This window comes from Lynx rufus, unplaced genomic scaffold, assembly GCF_022079265.1.
Source record: "Lynx rufus isolate CCGP_SWC_20201006 ecotype Redwood Valley unplaced genomic scaffold, mLynRuf1.p SCAF_5, whole genome shotgun sequence".
NCBI lineage: Eukaryota > Metazoa > Chordata > Mammalia > Carnivora > Felidae > Lynx > Lynx rufus.
The window spans coordinates 18,593,441-18,613,437 of NW_025814867.1; the positions used below are offsets into that span (position 1 = coordinate 18,593,441).

The 19,997-nt window shown below is 40.8% G+C and overlaps 1 protein-coding gene and 1 pseudogene across 2 annotated transcripts in view; one reads left to right on the top strand and one right to left on the bottom strand.

The window, feature by feature from the left end:
• Positions 1–19,997, bottom strand: part of LOC124526282 (ubiquitin-conjugating enzyme E2 E1) — an 82,791-nt gene that overhangs the window by 52,809 nt on the left and 9,985 nt on the right. The window lies entirely within an intron of this gene.
• Positions 11,222–12,283, top strand: LOC124526485 (cell division cycle-associated protein 3-like; annotated as a pseudogene).

Here is a 19,997-nt window from a genome sequence, read left to right on the forward strand (position 1 = left end):
TGTAGTCTCACAAATAAAGTAATCTAGAGAAAAGAACATGTTATTAAGAATCTCATAAGGAAGGGGCGCCTGGGTGACTCAGTCAGTTAAGTGTCTGACTTCGGCTCAGGTCATCATCTCACTGTTCATGGGTTCAAGCCTTGTGTTAGACTGTGCTGATGGCTCAGAGCCTCGAGCCTGCTTCGGTCTCTGTCTCCCTCTCTGCCTGTCCCCCACTCATGCTCTCTCTCTCAAAAGTAAACATAAAAGAGTATCATAAGAACAAGAAAATACATTTACCAGTACAGTAAACACACACACACACACACACACACACACACACACACACATTTGAGTGGACCCACAACAGTTCAGACCTGTGTTTTTCAAGGGTCAACTACATGAACGCTGAATCACTATGTTGTACACCTGACTAACAGAATATACCAATTATACCTCAATTAAAAAAAAAAAAAAGAGGGGTGCCTGCGTGGCTCAGTCAGTTGAGTGTCCAACTCTTGATTTTGGCTCAGATCACAATCTCACGGTTTGTGAGACCAAGCCCCAAGTCAGGCCCTGATCTGACAGCATGGATGGAGCCTGCTTGGGATTCATTCTCATTCTCATTCTCTCTCTCTCTCCCCCCGCCCCTCCTCACATGCGCACGCACTCCCTCTCTCTCAAAATAAATAAACACTAAAAAAAAAAGAAGGGTACCTGGGTGGCTCAGTCAGTTGAGCATCTGACTTTGGCTCAGGTCATGATCTCCTGGTTCGCAAGTTTGAGCCCCTCATCAGGCTCTGTGCTGATAGCTCAGAGCCTGAAGCCTGCTTCAGACTTGGTGTCTCCCTCTCTCTCAAAAATAAACATTAAAAAAAAATAATAATTAAAAAAAAATTTAAAAAGAAGAAATAGAGGGTCCTCCAAAGGCCCAGGGAGTAGTTTTAAAAGAATTTACAGGCATGATTTTTTTCCAAAGATATTTTCTTGGCAAAATTATCTTTTAAATTATTCTGGAGCCAAAATTCCAGGTGTGTAGCAAGCTAAGTAATAAAAAGGAAATGAGAAAGAAGGAGAACATGTAGCATGTTAATATTCTAACAAACGCCAGGGCCTCTCTACAGACATTTTGAAACAATGGCAAACTCTGGGGGGCTGCTGTCTTAGGAACCCAGGACCAGCAGAGCCAACCAATCCACGCTAACGGTCTCAAACTCTCTGGAGGAGAGGTATCTCCTTTCCTTTTCTGTTTCTCTTTCAGATACTTCTTATCTGTACAAGGTACCAAATTAAGCCTGCCTGGGGGGAGAAACACACACACAACCCCATTTCTAACCTCAAGAAATATGTAAGCTCTCTCTAGACCCTTTTCCTCTCTTCAGTTCTTTTTCCTTTGCCTTCTCTCATTAGCTCAGTTCAGATCTTCCAAAGGCCTCTAACCTTTCCCTTTTGCTCCCTCAATCTGTATAAACCCTCCCCCATTTTACTTCTTTCCCACATTTCACCTCAAGGAAAAGAGGCAGGGGCTGCTACTCCCAAACCCTTTCTTGGGCTTGCCATAATTGCTGGAGGGTTTTTATTCTCCCACCCCAACCCACCCCCAGGCAAATTCACTAACCTCTCTTCCCCTCCCTCCAACCACTAGTAAACCCCAGTTATAAGTGGGCTTTTCTCTCTTCACATGAGTGCTGGGACAGGGACAGGACTGGAAGTCATAGCAATCACATGACAAAAAGTTTAGATGAAAGAAAATAATAAAAATCATAAATTTGTATCTTAGTCACTAATAAGCTTTAATGTACAGTGTCTTGTTCACTCTTTGACATTCTATGTTGAGAGCATCTATGACACTTTTCTATCTCCACACATTCTAATTCAGTACTATGCACGCAGATACATAAATGTTCAACTTACAATTTCGGTCAAAAATTTTCAAGTCTTTTTTCCTGATGGTAGCTATTACTCTAATATTTTATTGCAAAAGTAACTTATGTCTATCTATAACACAGCAATTCCATTGCCTTTACTAGCAAATGTTTCAACTAACATAAGCAAATATCTAAATAAAGATCCCATTTTCTCATTTTGTAAAGCTGATCTAAATTTTAAATCACTAGGTATACATACTGTATTTTCTTAAAAATTAAACCTATATTTAAAATCTTAAGGATAAATATTATATTTAACATAAAAGAACAGAAATGGTTTTGGTTTTTTTTTACCAACAAGAAATTAAAACTGACTCTATGGTTTAGTCACTTCAACTTGACTATACCTTCTCAGTGACTGACGTTAACATCTAAAGAACTGCCCTGATAACATTTACACAACTACTGTACTAATCAAATACTGTAATTTGTTTCAGTAATCCTTCAAATTTTTTAGGTTATCTCCTGATGTTGGGTGCAAGAAATAGAACAATCACGTTTTAAAGAACTTAATCTGTTGCAGTGACAGACACAAATGACTATAAATGAATAGGTAAATGTTATAAAGAAGTACATGTCATGAGACACAGATGAGAGACAGTTTGGAGAGAATCAGTTTCATCTGAGTCTTGAAGAATAATAAGGATAGAAACTGGGAGACGGAATATTCCAAGGAGTAGACGGAATATAGTATATAATGGGAGGTTAAACAATAAGATAGGAATACAGTAGACTAGAATCAGGTTGTTAAGAAGTTTATATCTCATAAAAGGAAATTTCAGACACTTCATTCTAAAGGCAACTGGAGGCCTGAAATTTTTTAAAGAGGAATACCATGATGATCAAACCTACGCCGGAGAACATGTAGAAGTAAATGGCCAGCCTGATGAAACAGCATCAGCAACTCAGTAGCTACGTTGTGAAATAAGCCTACCTTTTTAAAGAGTTTTTTTGTTTGTTTTGTTTTGTTTTTTGTAGAGAGCGTGCTCTCGAGCTGGGGAGAGGGGCAGAGGGAGGGAAAGGGAGAGGAAGAGAGAGAGGGAGGGAGGGAGGGAGAGAGGGAGAGAGAGAGGGAGGGAGAGAGGGGGAGAGGATGGGAGAGGGGGAGAAAGAATGAATGAATATCTTAAACAGGCTCCATGCTCAGTGAGGAGCCTGACAGGGCTCAACCCCACAATCCTGGGATTACGGACCTGAGCCAAAATCAAAAGTTGCCTGTTCAACCGACTGAGCCACCTAGGTGCCCCTTACTTTTTAAAATTTACATACATTTCTGCTGAATAAAATTTAACAAGCAATAAACAACTCATGTAAGGCCTACAATTCACAGAGGTACTATAAGAGGCAGTAGAGTATCATGGTTAGGCATAAAGGCTTTGAAGGCCAGGATCTAAGTACCAGCTTCACCACTCAAGAGCAGAGTGCCCTTAGGCAAGCTACTTAATTAACCATTTTAAGCTTCTCTTTTCCTTATCTGTAAAATGAGAACAATCATATTCACATAAGGTTAGCTGCTATCATTTTTATTAAAGTTTTATTCTATTTTTAGAATCTCTACAACACAGAATATGAAGCAAAAAGAAGCTAAGATTTGTACTGTAAGTCTAAAGAGTTGTCCAAAATATCACAAATCAGGCTTTCCATTATTCAGCATTTTGTATAAAGTGAATACCCAGAGTACTGAACATATTCATATCATTTTACAATATAATTACCAAAATTCATTTCAAAGTCTAATTCAAATTAAAGTTTTTTTGCATTTTGATTATTTTGTATTATTGGTGCTGTTTCCCTTTAAGTAAACTCCTACATCATGTTTGCACTGAAATTTCGTCCCCTCAAGAATTCTGAGAATGACATGTGTAATTTTTTTCTATAATGGATAAGTGAAAAACAATTTTCCTAGGGGCCTCTCTCTTAGCTGTTTATTATTAGCTCAGGGGAAAAAATAATCACAAAAAAACGGGTCTTTCAGTAAGAAAAATTACCTTCATCATGAAATGATTGAATTTCTTATCATTGTAACCCCAAACCCCCTGTAATTGTTTATTAAGATACCGTGGAATTACATTTCATTTTATAAGTCATTTTATAGCATAAAAACTAATCAAAAGAGTTGCAGTAACAGAATTTGTTTTTTGTTTTGGTTTTTTCTAACTGAAATTTCAAATACACATCTAAAAATGTTTATATCACTATCAATCTGTTTTATAGCCTTAACCTGTGTCTGGCCTACATGTCCCCTTTACTCCAAATATCTCGGCTACTGTAACTAAAAATTATGACAAAATTATTATTCCATAAAAGCATTTACCAAATCAAAGAAACTGGAAAGCATTCTCTCTATATGGTCATATCACAAAGATTTGGGACTTCCCAATGCACAGATAAAGCTTTTCAGTATCACAGATAACCATGTGGGGACTAGAAGAAATCTGGCAAGCTGCCTCCCAGACTGAGGGTTCTTCATTGCTTCCTCAAGCTCTCATTTGCTGTTCCTGCTTTTAAAGAGATACAAGGCCTAACTCTTGATGCTTCCACACTGGCCTACTGAGGCTATCTGCATGTCAAATGGACAATGAGGAAGCCAGGTGGAGATTACAAAAACGACTGACAAGCTGCTTTTCTTGGCTCTGAACGCTATGTGTGCATTACAGAGCATTAGTACTTTCACCCATCCATTATGCGCTAAGTACTGTTCTACTTCCCTTCACTGGTTTAGACACAAATTTGGGGTAGCAGGTCTCTAAATTTTATACAATTTCTAGATATAATAGATACAGATATCTAGACATAATGGGTATGAAGACATATCAATTATATCCAGACGTAAAAGAAACTCTACGTAAGAAAATGTCAGTAAATCTGTCCATTAAAAAAAGACATTTACAGGGGCGCCTGGGTGGCTCAGTCGGTTAAGCAGCCGACTTCAGCTCAGGGGATGATCTCGCGGTCCTTGAGTTCAAGCCCCGCGTCGGGCTCTGTGCTGACAGCTCAGAGCTCAGAGCCTGTTTCAGATTCTGTGTCTCCCTCTCTCTGACCCTCCCCCGTTCATGCTCTGTCTCTCTCTGTCTCAAAAATAAATAAACGTTAAAAAAAAAAAAGATATTTACAAAGAATATCTCCAAAAGCTTTTTACAAGTTGGAAGTTTTATGTGAAATATTCAAGTACAGGCTAAGTGTGGTGGTATATCATTCCTTTACTTAAAACTCTCCAATGGCTTTCTACTGAAATTAATATCATCTGACTCTTGCCTACCTCATCTCCTACCACTTTCATCCTTATGCACAACATCCAGCCACGCTGGCCTTCCCCCATGCAGCACCTATTTTCTGTCTTTCTGCCTAAAATGTTTTTCTCATGCCTACGTCCTGGTCATCATTCATGGCCATCTCCCTAAAACAGTGACCCAATCAGCTTAGTCGCTCACTATGCCATTACCCTGTTTTAATTCCTTAGTACTGAAATTACTTTCGTACATTTTTAAATCGTCCCTCCCTCCATATGAATGTAAGGGCCATTAGGAAAGGGACATTGTCTTTTTTACTGCTCTATCTTCAGGACCTGGCACAACCGGAAATGCTCAGTAAATGTTAGAATGAACTGAATATGGTGAGGAGCAGCTGGTTACAGCTATATCTTAAGTCAAAGGGCTCTACGATGGAACAGGCCAGGTCAGGCAGAGACCTAAGTATTGGCAGTCCGCTCAATGATGGGTACTACTCAGCCTGGCTCACAGTTAAACAGGCAGAGAACACAGATGGAGCCGGTAGGAGACTGCCCCGCCCACCCCGGCTGAGTCACAGATAACCCTGCCAGGCCTCAATACACTTGCAAAACTAGTACGAAGACTTAGCTGGAACAAACAAAAATCTGTTGTTATTAATAAGTACAGACAATTCTCATGATGCAAATAATGTGTGTTCAGTAGGTTATATATTTTAAAAACTCATTCGAGGAACATAATTAGTGCCCTACTAGACTCCATATAAATACCTGTTACAGAATGAATCATACCTTCAAAGTTAGGCCAGTAACAATTCATAGATACAGTCTGGATGTACCCAATTGTATCTCTCCCTCAAAAAGTCAAGTGTCTATAAACTATCTGGTTTTTTTTGACTCAAGTGAGTATGTCCAGAAGAAATTTCTGAGAAAACTTCACCCAAGTGGTTAATCCTTTTTTTCTAGAAGGGGCAGTAAGGGAAGGGGGCACACCTGGGTGTAAGAAAGCCAAAAATGCAAGAGTGAACTGACAAAGATTTTATCCAGAAAGGAAAATGCAAATTAAGCCTGCAGTAATGTCATTAGGTATCCTGAGATTTGACTTACCCCCTTAAACAAGACAGCATCTTTTTTGTTTTTTAATTTTTAATGTTTATTTATTTTTGAGAGAGACAGAGACAGAGCATGGGGGGGAGGGGCAGAGAGAGAGGGAGACACAGAATCTGAAACAGGCTCCAGGCTCTGAGCTGTCAGCACAGAGCCCGACGGGGGTCTCAAACTCACCGACCGTGAGATCACGACCTGAGCTGAAGTCAGACATCCAACCGACTAAGCCACCCAAGCGCCTCAAGATAGGATTTCTTTTTATGAATCTCCAGGTCAAAGACAATGTGTATATGTTATCATCCTCCAACCACACACTACAGTAGACAGAGGCTTGCCAGAGATCAGAGAAGCTTCAGAACTGAAGACAACGGTTTTGGAGGGGCTTACTGAAAAGGCTGGGGAGTCTAAGTCTTTGGAAAGCAGTGAGAGTTGGACTGTAACAAACACCCATGTAGAAAGGTTTCAAGAACGGCTCTGGAAAAAGAAGAACATAGCAGTAATCTAGCAACAGAATGGAGAATGGATAAAAATTTGTTTATCAATACACACCACGTAATAATTAGGACACAAGAGAAGAGTACAGAGAAGGGAGCAGCCAATCCATTTAGCTATAAAATTTCCATCACAAACATTAATTTGGACTCCAAGATCTTAATAGCTTCCCCCACCCCCCCCCCCCCACAGTCACAGTGTTTTAACTTGCAGGTACTACAATATAGAATTTCCTCCCAATATACATAAATGTAAAATTGCTGCAGTAAAAGTAGTAGTAAAACCCCCTGCATCTACATAGAATCTAGCAGTATTGCCAGAGAAAACAGAAACCAATTTCAAATTTCAGTTCTAACAAGAATTGTGTCCTCAGCATATGGTTTATTTTAGGACTGGTCCATATCACTTGACAGTGTTTACTATGTAATAAACATTTCAGATGTGAAAACATCTCAGGATACTGAACTACAGAGAAGAAACATTTTCTGGGAAGGCTACCAGTCTAGCTGAAAAATGAATCTATGCATCCTGAGGACTCTCATAGAAACAATCGCTCAGAAAAAGGACCAAAGCCAAAGAAGTATCACATACTATTAAGTAATGTATGATATTGCTATCTTTACTGCTAGTCTCTGCTCACACATTACTATAATCACTTAACATACATTTGGTTTGAAATATTTACTTAGGTTAGAGGAAAGTTATCTTTCATGTTTAGAAGAATATCCTCCTGGGTGCTTGTTATAAAACAAATGTTTTCTTTTACAGTCTTTGATGTATACCAATTCAACATCTCTTTCTTTAGGATAAATGTGCTCCAGCAAAGTCTACTAAGAAATAAAATTTTATAAAGCCAATTCCAATAAGTTACCTTGAAAAGCTGAGATGTATTCCCATAGAGGAGGAAGGAGAAACTTACGTTTTTGGCGGAACAAACTCCCTATGTAGCCAAACACTTGTGGCTCCACACGTTATCATCTGATTCCCTCTGGCAGTGCCTACTAACGCTTGTGTGATCCCAACTAACAATCTGAACTTTAAGAATGTCTTCCAATCCCGAAAACTTCTGAAGTCTACCCTCAATGCTCCCAGAACTCTGTATCCCTCTGTAAGACAGTCCGAGTCACTGACCTCACCAAGCAGCACAATCAGGCTGCCTTCATCTTGCCCAGCGACCTCCAGTACCAGGAATTGAGCCTGAAGCTTCATGTTATACAAATAAAAACCATTTCTCTAGGTCATCGATTTTAATTTAGAAATTTGTCAAAGTTATCTGAATAAGACACACCACAAATAATTTCTCCTCCAAATACTCATTTACTGTACAAGCACACTAGAAGAGAACGTCTAATGGTTAGAAAATGTGAAAAGTATCAATCATAACGCTAAGAACCCACTTTTAAACAAAGCTAACGTCAATGAGATATACTATGTTTTTAAGACTAAAAGTGTAGTAAAGTACTTGACTGGTAATTTTTGTGATGACATGAGTAAAAGGACACCACAACTAGACCACTTAGAATGTCTACCGTTATCACTTCCCCCAAACCCCTCACACCCAAATTTGAATGGGAATCTGGCATCTGAATTTTTACACACAAGCTACTTTGTACACATACTGTTCTAATGAGAAGTCCTAAGATAAACATTTCCATCATGACATTTTCTTATATGAAACTATTACCACCCACATTTAACAATGACTCTAGTTGTCCTACTGTTCCCTGGCTTCCTATGTGTACTTTACAAGTATGTGTCTTAGAAGACCATTCTCAGAAAAAGGGACAACTTTAATTATCATGTTACACAGGACCAAGACTACCTGGATAATATAAAACAAAATAAGAAATAAAATGTGGTTGGTAAATGATTGGAATGAGGATGCTTATACGATGATGCTTTAAGAATTCCAGGTAAGTTCAATGTAAAGCTTGAACAAAACAGCCAATCTTAAAAGGATGAAAAAATTGAGTATGATGAACAATTTACACTGTGTTAAAAGTATACACATGTACCCACTCGTTCTCATGCATCCACAAGTATACAAAAGGTCGACACAAATCAAAGCGTGTAAAAAAAATTTAAGGATGGCAGCAGCAATTTACTGATTTTCCAATTAATCCACTCCCTAGTAGTTTCAAAATAAGCCCTGCCAAAGGTATTCATCAACATGTGATATACGGACCCAGCACTACTTACATATGATATCCATACTACAATGGAAGCCATAAAGATCACAAAGAACTTGAATCTACTAAAATAGGAAGTTAACTTTTTTCTAGTGGGGTGGGGAGAGGAACCTTCCCCGCCCCAAACCTCAAAAATCATTTGAGAATACACCAAAAATGAGAAGCACTCTCCCAAGGAAAATAATTACATGATGTTAAAAAAAGTTCTGCCCTAAAGTATAAAAATCTGATAATACTAATGTACCTCCCCTGAATAAACACCATGAAATCTTCTAACTGGAAAGAAAAACACAGACATCTTTTCCTTCTTGAAAATCATCCCCTCTTTTGTGTCACATCTCTTACATTAGATCTGTCTTGTAAAGGTCACCAAAAATTTGAAATTGTGAAATCCAGGTTACTTGCTCATCTTTCCTGACCTCACAGTGTTATTTCAGAGCTGATGACCACTCTACCTCAAAATGCTTTCCACTCACTACGCTCTCGATTTTCCTGCTCTCAGTCCCCTTTGCTCGCTTCTCCTTCAGGCCATACAACCTCTAAATGCTACAGGTTTAAGTCTGCATCCCGGGCCCTCTTCCCACTACACCTTTCTTCTCTAGGTGAGCTTGAGGCATTCCCCAGATAAGAGCTTCTATATATTGAACGTCTCCCAAATGTACATGTAGCTCAAGCTTATGTGTCTATCTTGAGTTCAAAATATTCCTCTAAGTTCCAATTACTTATATCTAACTTTTTAAAATTTTTTTAATATTTATTTATTTTTGACAGAGAGAGAGAGAGAGAGGGAGAGAGAGAGAGAGCATGAGCAGGGGAGGGGCAGAGAGAGAGGGAGACACAGAATCCTAAGCAGGTTCCAGGCTCTGAGCTGCCAGCACAGAGCCCGATGTGGGGCTCGAACTCACAGACCGCGGATCATGACCTGAACCGAAGTCAGTCGCTCAACCGACTGAGCCATCCAGGTGCCCCTCTTATATCTAACTTCTATTTGACACCTTCATTTGGATGCCTCATTAGTATCTACCTGAAACCTAACATATCCACAAAGAAGGACTCATTTTTTCTTCCCCCCCCCCCAGAAATGTTAGAACACTTTTTTTTTTTAAGTTTATTTACTTATTTTGAGAGAAAGAGACAGAGAGAAGTTGAGTGGGGAAGGGGCAGAGAGGGAGAGACAGAATCCCAAGCAGGCTCTGTGTTGTCAGAACAGAGCCCAACGTGGGGCTCGAGCCCACAAACTGTGAGATCATGACCTGAGTGGAGATCAAGAGTCAGACATTTAACTGACCGAGCCACCCAGGCGCCCCAAAGACTCATTTTCTATGCTGTCCTCATCCCCAAACACATAGAGATCCTATTCCAGTCTTGTTCCTCTCAGTAAAATGAGGCCATCATCGAAGACCACAGAAACTTGGAGCCATTCTTGGTCCTTTCTCTCATCTCCCACATGCAATCCATCCATCAACAGGTCCAGGTGATCTAATCCCATCTTCACTGCCACCATCTTAATACGAACTGCCATCACCAGTTGCCTAGAATACACTAATACCCTCCTTTCTGCTCTCCTTTCTTCCACTTGTGCCTTCCTCCCCAGTGATCTTCCACACAGCAAGTAGGGTAGGAAAATCACTACTGAAATAATGTCACTTTCTTGCTTCACAACCTTGAATGGCTTCCCACTCTTCTTTTTTTTTTTTTTATTTTATTTTATTATTTTTTTTTTTTAATTTTTTTTTTTTCAACGTTTTATTTATTTTTGGGACAGAGAGAGACAGAGCATGAACGGGGGAGGGGCAGAGAGAGAGGGAGACACAGAATCGGAAACAGGCTCCAGGCTCTGAGCCATCAGCCCAGAGCCCGATGCGGGGCTCGAACTCATGGACCGCGAGATCGTGACCTGGCTGAAGTCGGACGCTTAACCGACTGCGCCACCCAGGCGCCCCCTTCCCACTCTTCTTAAAATGAAAATCCAAACTCTCTATCTTGGTCTACATGATCCTGCATCACATGGTTCTCCCCATCTCAGGGCCTCCGTGTTTGTGTTTCAGTCTGGGATGTTCTTCCTGTACTTTTCACAAGGACTCCTCCTTCCTTCTCATTTTTCAGATCTTTGCCTAAATATGTTTTTAAAACCTTCTCCAAGTAACCTCCCTACCCCAATTATTCTCCACCAATGCACTGTTAATTTCTCTTACAAGCTGACTCAACTTGTAGTTATCTATCCTTCTGCCGGTTACTGTCTGTACTGCCTACTAAAATTCAAGTTTCAGGGAAGTTTGAAACAGCATGGGCTGTGTCAGATGAGGCTCCAGCTGCTGGGCACCCAAAAGAGGGGTAGGGGCCCAGCATCCCTTCCTTGCCCCAGGCGGGGCTCTGCAAAGAGCACCCCAGTCACTCCAGCACGACCTCCACTGCACAAGCTTCTGGCCCTGGAGGCAGATTCCCATTTACCTAGTGTCAGCATCCTACACACTCCCATCCAGGCGGAGAGCTCTCCACAGCCAAACCTACCAACAGGGGAGCAGTTGGAAGGTTCTGATCAGATCCCTGCTCTCCTATCCTCAGCCTTGCAGACACCTTGAAGACCAGCAGCAGAGAGACCCCAAGCCCAGTGGTGAAACAGCTGAGTGAAGTATTTGAGACTGAAGCCCCCAAATCAAATCTTCCCCCAGAGCCTGTTCTGCCCTTAGAGGCAATTTCATCTTCTGAACTGGACATGCCTCTGGGTACCCAGTTTTCCCTTGAGAACCAGATGCCATCCTAGAGCCAGAGGGAGAGGAGGTGTGCTCCAAGGAGGAAGCAGGACAGCCCTCAGAAATCCCCATGGCCAGCCAGGGCTCAGACGAGCCCTTGAGAGACCCTGAGACTCCTCGACCATTAAGTTTTTTTTTTTCTTTCTAATGTTTATTTACTTAGAGAGCTTGCGCACTCACACATGCATGCGCATGCGCGAGCACAAGTCAGGGAGGGGCAGAGAGCGGGAGAAAGAATACCAAGGAGGCTTCACAGGTCAGGAGGAAGCCCAAAAAAGGATTATATCTCATGAACTGCGAGATCATGACCTAAGCCAAAATCAAGAGATGGATACTCAACCAACTGAGCCACCCAGGTGCCCCGATCTTGAGGTTCTAAGTACCACAGGTGGAAAGCAAATGGCAAGGTACTAACGAGATCTCCCTTCATCATCCTATTAGATGACAAGTCCTCCAGAACTCTGACACCACAACAGGGTAAGCAGTCTTCTCCCAAGTGAAAATGCCACAGAACTAAAGGAAGAGGCCATTCTGGAAGCTGGAGGCCACGTGTAGGAGTAGGAGCAGGACCAGGACAATTAGTACTTTCCAAACTTGGTGAAGAACTAGGCCATGTGTGGCCGCAGCACTGAGTTCACCAGAGGCCTAGTGATAATTGTGTCCTCTCAACCCCTTCTTTTCCTGGGAGACTGGAAAGGCTCGTTGTCATGAATTTCCCCTAAACTACCAACTCGGGGACTGAGTGCTTTCTTGCTTTCGAGCCTCATGTATTTACATACGTATTGACATATTACAGAAAGTGATTTTAAAAATAAGTAAGTAGGGGTGCCTGGGTGTCTCAGTCAGTTGAGCCTCCGACTTCAGCTCAGGTCACGATCTCACAGTTCATGGGTTTGAGCCGCACATCAGGCTCTGTGCGGACAGCTCAGAGCCTGGAGCCTGCTTCACATTCTGGGTCTCCCTCTCTCTCTCCACCCTCCCCCCCTCAAAAAAAAACCACTAAATAAAAACAGTAATACCGGACTTCAAGCTGTAATCATCAAGACAATATGGTACTGGCACAAAAACACTCAGATCAATGGAACAGAATAGAGAACCCAGAAATGGACCCACAAATGTATCCCCTACAAAGCAGGAAAGAATATCTAATGGAATACAGTCTCTTCAGCAAGTGGTGCTGGGAAAACTGGACAGCGACATGCAGAAGAATGAACCTGGACCACTTTCTTACACCATACACAAAAATAAATTCAAAATGGATGAAGGACCTAAATGTAAGACAGGAAGCCATCAAAATGCTTGAGGAGAAAGCAGGCAAAAACCTCTTTGATCTTGGCCGCAGCAACTTCTTACTCAACATGTCTCCAGAAGCAAGGGAAACAAAAGCAAACATAAACTATTGGGACCTCATCAAAATAAGAAGCTTCTGCACAGTGAAGGAAACAATCAGCAAAACTAAAAGGCAACCGACAGAATGGGAGAAGATATTTGCAAACGACATATCAGATAAAGGGTTAGTATCCGAAATCTATAAAGAAGTTATCAAACTCAATACCCAAAAAACAAATACAGTGAAGAAATGAGCAAAAGACATGAACAGACACTTCTCCAAAGAAGACATCCAGATGGCCAACCGACACATGAAAAAATATTCAATATCACTCATCATCCAGGAAATACAAATCAAAGCCACAATGAGATACCACCTCACACCTGTCAGAATGGCTAACATTAACAACTCAGGCAACATCCTCAGATGTTGGCGAGGATGCGGAGAAAGAGGATCTCTTTCGCACTGCTGGTGGGAACACAAACTGGTGCAGCCACTCTGTAAAAACAGTATGGAGGTTCCTCAAAAAATTAAAAATAGAACTACCCTACGACTCAGCAACTGCACTACTAGGTATTTATCCAAGGGATACAGGTGTGCTGTTTTGAAGGGGCACATGCACCCCAATGTTTATAGCAGCACTATCAACAATAGCCAAAGTATGGAAAGAGCCCAAATGTCCATCGATGGATGAATGGATAAAGATGTGGTCTTCGCATCTTCCACACACACACACACACACATATTCCACACACACAATGGAATATTACTCGGCAATCAAAAAGAATGAAATGTTGCCATTTGCAACCATGTGGATGAAACCAGAGGGCATTATGCTAAGTGAAATTAGTCAGAGAAAGACAAATATCATATGACTTCACTCATATGAGGACTTGAAGACACAGGACAGATGAACAAAAGGGACGGGAAGCAAAAATAAAATAAAAACAGGGAGGGGGACAAAACATAAGAAACTCATAAATATGGAGAACAGAGGGTTACTGGAGGGGTTGTGGGGGGGGGGGAATGGGCTAAATGGGTAAGGGGCATTAAGGAATCTACTCCAGAAATCATGGTTGCGGTATATGCTAACTTGGATGTAAATTAAAAAAAAATTTTTTTACGTATATAAGAAAAATAAATAAATAAAAATAAAAATAAGTAAATAAAATAAAATGAAACTCAAATTCCACAAATCAGAGGCCAGGTCTGTTTTAGTCACCTACATAGCACAGAGGACTCTAATATCTTAAATGAATATGACCTGATTTACTCAGGCTGTTGTCACTCTTGTACAACACTGCTTCCTGATTATAATCTTGACTTTTTTTTATTTCAGGGAGAGAGAGCGTAAGTAGGGGAGAGGGACAGAGGGAGAGATAAAGAAACTTAAGCAGGCTCCACACTCAGTGAGGAACTCAATGTAGGGTTCGATCCCACAACCCTGGGATCACGACCTGAGCCAAAATCCAGAGTCAGACACTCTACCACCTAAGCCACCCTGGCACCCCAATCCTGACCTTTTGACCTGTATCCTATCTAAAACTTCTAAGTAAAATCATTCTAAACTGCTCTGTTCCTATCTGAAAATGTGCTTCTATGTCTTTTCTTACAGAACTTATTAAGATCTATCCCACATCAATTTTCCATGAATTAAAATAGATACAAATACCCAGTGTCCTGGTATTACACATAATGATCATCATTTCAATACTGGTCAACCCTACTGAGCCGCCATCAATTATTACTATTTAAAACTTAGGGGCGCCTGGGTGGCTCATTTGCTTAAGCGTCCAGCTTCGGCTCAGGTCATGATCTCTATGGTTCGTGGATTCGAGCCTTGCATTGGGCTCCATGCTGACAGTAAGGAGCCTGCTTGGGATTTTCTCTCTCTGCCCCTCCCCCACTCATGCTTTCTCTCTCAAAAATAAATAAACTTAAAAAATAAAAAGGGCACCTGGGTGGCCCAGTCAGTTGAGCACTTGACTTCGGCTCAGGTCATGATCTCATTGTTCTGGAGTTCGAGCTCCACATCAGGCTCTGGGCTGACGGCTCAGAGACTAGAGCCTGCTTCCGATTCTGTGTCTCCTTCTCTCTCTGCGTCACCCTTGCTTGCTTGCGCGCGCACTCTCTCTCTCTCTCTAAAACATGTTAAAAACTTTTAATAAAAAAATAATAAAAAATAAAATTTAATGCTGACACAAGTCAGTACTAGAGATAAGTCAGATGTGACACCTGTAGCAAATGCAATGTTGAGTGCTATTTAAGAATTTCATACTACAGTCCCTTTATTGTGGCCTGGCATTTCCCTCTGTCCTATTCAGGTTCTTTAGAAAGCAGACAGGAAAAAAAAGAAGAAAGCAGACAGAATTGTTTCTGACTACTTTGTTAATTGACATATTAGTGAATAGTATGCTACCCCAAGTAACAAAACCCAGTGACAACTTTCAATTACGTTCTGCATACGAAAACTGTTGGCTTCCTAAGCCTTTACTGACTGGGCTGAGACACCACCTTGCCTTCCACAGGTTTATCATCTATGCAGTGCAGTGCAGCACAGACTCTACAAAGTAATCCATAATCACTTGCATGTATGTTACAAGAAAAAAAACCACGAGCATACAGCAATTCCTGGATTACAATTTTCAAGCAAAGAGCTTTGATGAGCTTCTCAACCCATAGAATAGGAAGTTTCCCAGAGGATTAGAGCCATATTCTGACACTAGTTACTAGGTCTTTTGTTTCACTTTACAGCATGGCTGCATTAAGAGAGGCTGAATAAGAATGGGCTTATTATGAAACCCTGTTTCACTCCACTGATGATGGGGAATGTGTCAGATGTCTCAGGCGGGTGCCAGCATCTCTAACGTAACTATCTGGAATAGCTTTAGGATTTGGGGGAACATCACTAGGAAGTCCAATTTACTTAGCACCCCTAAACCCACGCTCACTTGTTGGCAAACACTAATCTTATCAAGTCAAAACATGGTAATCGAAGGTACTGGTATTTTCTTTATACGTCTTCTCAATCTAGCCCACAGCACTGATCCTGTCTTTTGTAGAACACTGTGGTCCAGAGCTCCTCCGTGATTCCGAGAAGGTGAAAATTGCCAAAACTGCTCGAGTGCCAACTCAGAAAGACTGCCAGCAACAGACAGCTGTAAAATGTGACAGCAATTTCCACAGCTCTTTCCATTATTTTCTGAAGAGGGTAATGAAGACATTCCATTAAGCCTTCAGACTCAAATTAGGTTTTTGTGTCGGTGTTTTAATTTAACAAATATGTACTGTTTATCTACTCTTTCTTGGACAAGGTAGGGATGACAAAGACAGAATTCCTGCTCTCAAGGAACTTAAAGTCTATCCAGAAAGAACCAAAGAACACTGGGGACAGACGTTGCTTCCTTCTGTTCTATGCAAGTAGCTGGAGTGTTATTCAAGGACGAAAAAATGCTTCCAATCCTCTAGAAACTGTCACTCTATCATAAAGTTCCAGGCTTCCGACCTTTCTAAATATATGCTTTCCACTTATGATCTCAGTTCTATATTCTATCACATGTCACATATCTATCACATATCTATCACATATCACATCTTCTCTACAATCATGTTTTAAAAACATTACAGTATCTCCCTCCTTGCCATTTTCATTTTTTTTTTCTACTTCTTCTTCTCAGCCTAGAGAGCACACTCTTAACTCTACACTTTAAAGGCTAATGAAAAAATTTCCTTGACCTCCCCTAGAGCTTGCAGCTCACTTCCTACATTGCTTCTTTTTTCTCCAGGTCCTTGTTATTTCCCCTCATCCTTCCTTTGTAGACATCCCACACGGCACAATTCTCAATTCTCTTCCCCTTGGCCATCAGGCATACTTCAACCATCATCCAAACTTTCAAATCTAACATGTACTCCCCCAAAGCCAGTTCCAGCCTCAGCATCCCTGCCAGCCCACCTCAGGTTCAATGCATGTACCCTAAACACATGGATGTGTCATGATGCCTGCAGCACACTTCCAAAAGGTTCTGCAAAATAAATATTTAGACATTTTTAAAAGAGAGACAAAGCAAATGTGGTGAAATTTTAACAGATGATGGCTTAGATGGGTGTTCCTGTATTATTCTTTCAGCTTTTCTATAAGCTTTGAAATTCTGTAAACTAAGAAAGTTGGGGGAAAAAAACACATAAGATCAGAATCAAAGAGAAAAATCATGCTTCCTGCCTTTTCAGAAGTTTATAATCCATCTGTCTAATCTAATCTAATCTTAGACCAGGTAGATGTGAGAGTTCAAAGACCAATTAATAATAAACTTAAATATATGATCAAATTGCAAATATTTACTGAGCCTACTAAGTGGCAGCAATACACTGAGCATTGTGTTCGGTCAACGAGACAAATATTTAAACCCTGGAAGGAGGATCTATCTAATCCCTCTGTTTTCTCAAACCAGTTCATCTTCAGCCTTACTGATTTCTGTTAATGGCACCACAATTTCCCCCAATACCCAGAGAAGCTCTGACTCCTTTCAAGTCCTGCATCTCTAAAATCAGTGACGGAGTTCTCCAGATCCTACTGCTTTGCATCTCTCTTTCCTCTCCACTTCGATGCTGCTGCCTGCCTCCCTGCTAACCTGGTCTCCCTCCTGGACTACTGCAGCTCTCCCAAGTCTTTCGGTTCCCACCCAACTCCACTCAATCCTTGCTTTGTGTCTTTCCAGACACTCAGCTCTAACTGGATTATACTTCCAGCTCAAGAGTTTCAAAGATTCTCCAGTAACTGTATAATGATATTCAAAGCCTCAGCCTGACCCTGAGGAACATAAACTTTATCTCTTACTGCTTATTCTCCCACTCTTTCCTCTCTAGTCGTAGGTTTCACTATTGCCCAACGGCGCCCTCTTGGCCTTTCCTCTGCTACAGATGCCTCTTACTCTTCTACCCCACTTTTCATTTCCTCCATGAAGCTTTCCCAGATCTCGAAGTGCTGCAGACACTACTTCTCACACCCAGGTCAAAGCAATCTCTCGCTGCTCTGAACCTTCATAACACATACTGTGCATTTACTACTTCCCAAATAATATTCATGTTTCCAAGTACTATCCAAAATCTGTACATGCATTTCTTACCACCTTTACTAGACAATGAACTCCTTGAAGGCAGCTTTCATGTGTAACAGGGACTCAAGGTAAGTGACAAGTATTTAATACTAGTATCTTTCACAAGAATCCCTAAAAACTGAAATGTGCCTTGTAAGCTATAAGCATTTTTAACACTCAAGATACATTTTAACACTGGTACAGGGGTTTTCCTAACTCTTTTGTGGTAAAATGTGTAAAATTTGCCATCTTAGGGGTGCCTGGCTGGCTCAGTTGGTTAAGCATCCAACTTCAGCCCAGGTAATGATCTCACAGTTTGTGATTTTGAGTCCACACTGGGCTCTCTGCCATCAGCCCAGAACCTGCTTCAGACCCTCTATCTCCCTCTCTGCCGCTCTTCTGCTTGCTCTCTCTCTCTCCCTCTCAAAAATAAACACTTTAAAAAACTATGCCATTTTAACCATTTTTAAGGGTAAGACTCGAGGCCATTAATTATATTCACAATGTGGTACAATCATCACCACTATTTCCAAAATTTTCATCACCCCAAAAAGAAATTCTATGCCAATTAAGAAATAATTCCTCATTTTCCCCTTCCCCCACACCAGCCCTGAAAACCTCTCATCTTCTGTCTCTATGAAGTTATCTATTCTAGGTATTTTATGTAACTGCAATCACAGTATTTGTCCTTTTGTGTCTGGCTTATTTTATTTAGTGTAACATTTTCAAGGTTCATTCATACTGTAGCACATAGCAGAACTTCATTCTCTTTTATGTCTGAATAATATTCCATTGCAAATGCCCCATTCTGTTTATGTATTCATCTATTGATGGATACTTGGGTTGTTTCCCCTTTGGGGCTATTATGAACAGCTATAAACACTGACTGACAAGAATCTGCGTGACTCCCTGTTTTCAATCCTGTTTCAATCAGGTATATACCTAGGAGTGTAACTGCTGGGTCATATGATAATTCTGGTTAGCTTTCTGAGGAACAACAGCAGTATAGTTTTACAATCCAGACACAGGGTCTTTTGGTAAACACAACAGCCACAAAAGTTCCTACTCCCTTAGTAAGCAATTCACTTCTGGATAGACTTCCTTCCTTCCTACCTTCTCAAGGCCCCAGCTAATGATCTTAATTTCCAGGAACCTGACCCTGGTTCAGAGGCTATTTTGATTGTCTTGACACTCCAGTCTCCTGGTTCTCACTATTTTTCAATACTGCCTTTATGCACTTAAAGGCAAGCACACTTAACTGGTAACTCTCCAAATGAAAACTTGTTCAGATGCTGGTCACATTTAGCTTTAATGCATTTAGTAACACCAAATGAATGAAAGATACATAAAAAGAGTTTTTTCAGGTGAGATACAGGATTTTGTAAAGGATGACTTCTGCTGAAACCATTTCTTACACCCAAACAACCATTTAAAGCATGCTGAACTTGGACAAGATGTAGAGGCCTTGACTATTGCAAGAAAAAGATCTCTTCATTCCAAGGTTAGCAGCCTGGGATTTCTAAATTGACATCTCATTATTACCACCAAACCCAGATTTTGTAAAACCAGAGAAATACCACAATATTCAGTAAATTCTCTGAAACTATCCAGAAGGATACACACAAAGTGCAAGCTAGCTTGGAGTACGGAGCATCTCTGTGCAAAGGGGTAGCATCAGAACAGATCATGAGGAGAATTTTTCACGTTTTACTACACAACTTCTACATCTCAACTTTCCAAAAACATTCACTCTTATGTTGTTGTATAATGGCTTAAAACTGTACTTAAAATGCAAGCAATAAAAGGCAATGTTAGTAAAGAGAAAAATATGAGCTATTAAAAGGAGCTAAATGGGCAACTCTAACAATACATACAGACAACTCTAATCTCATTTGAACTT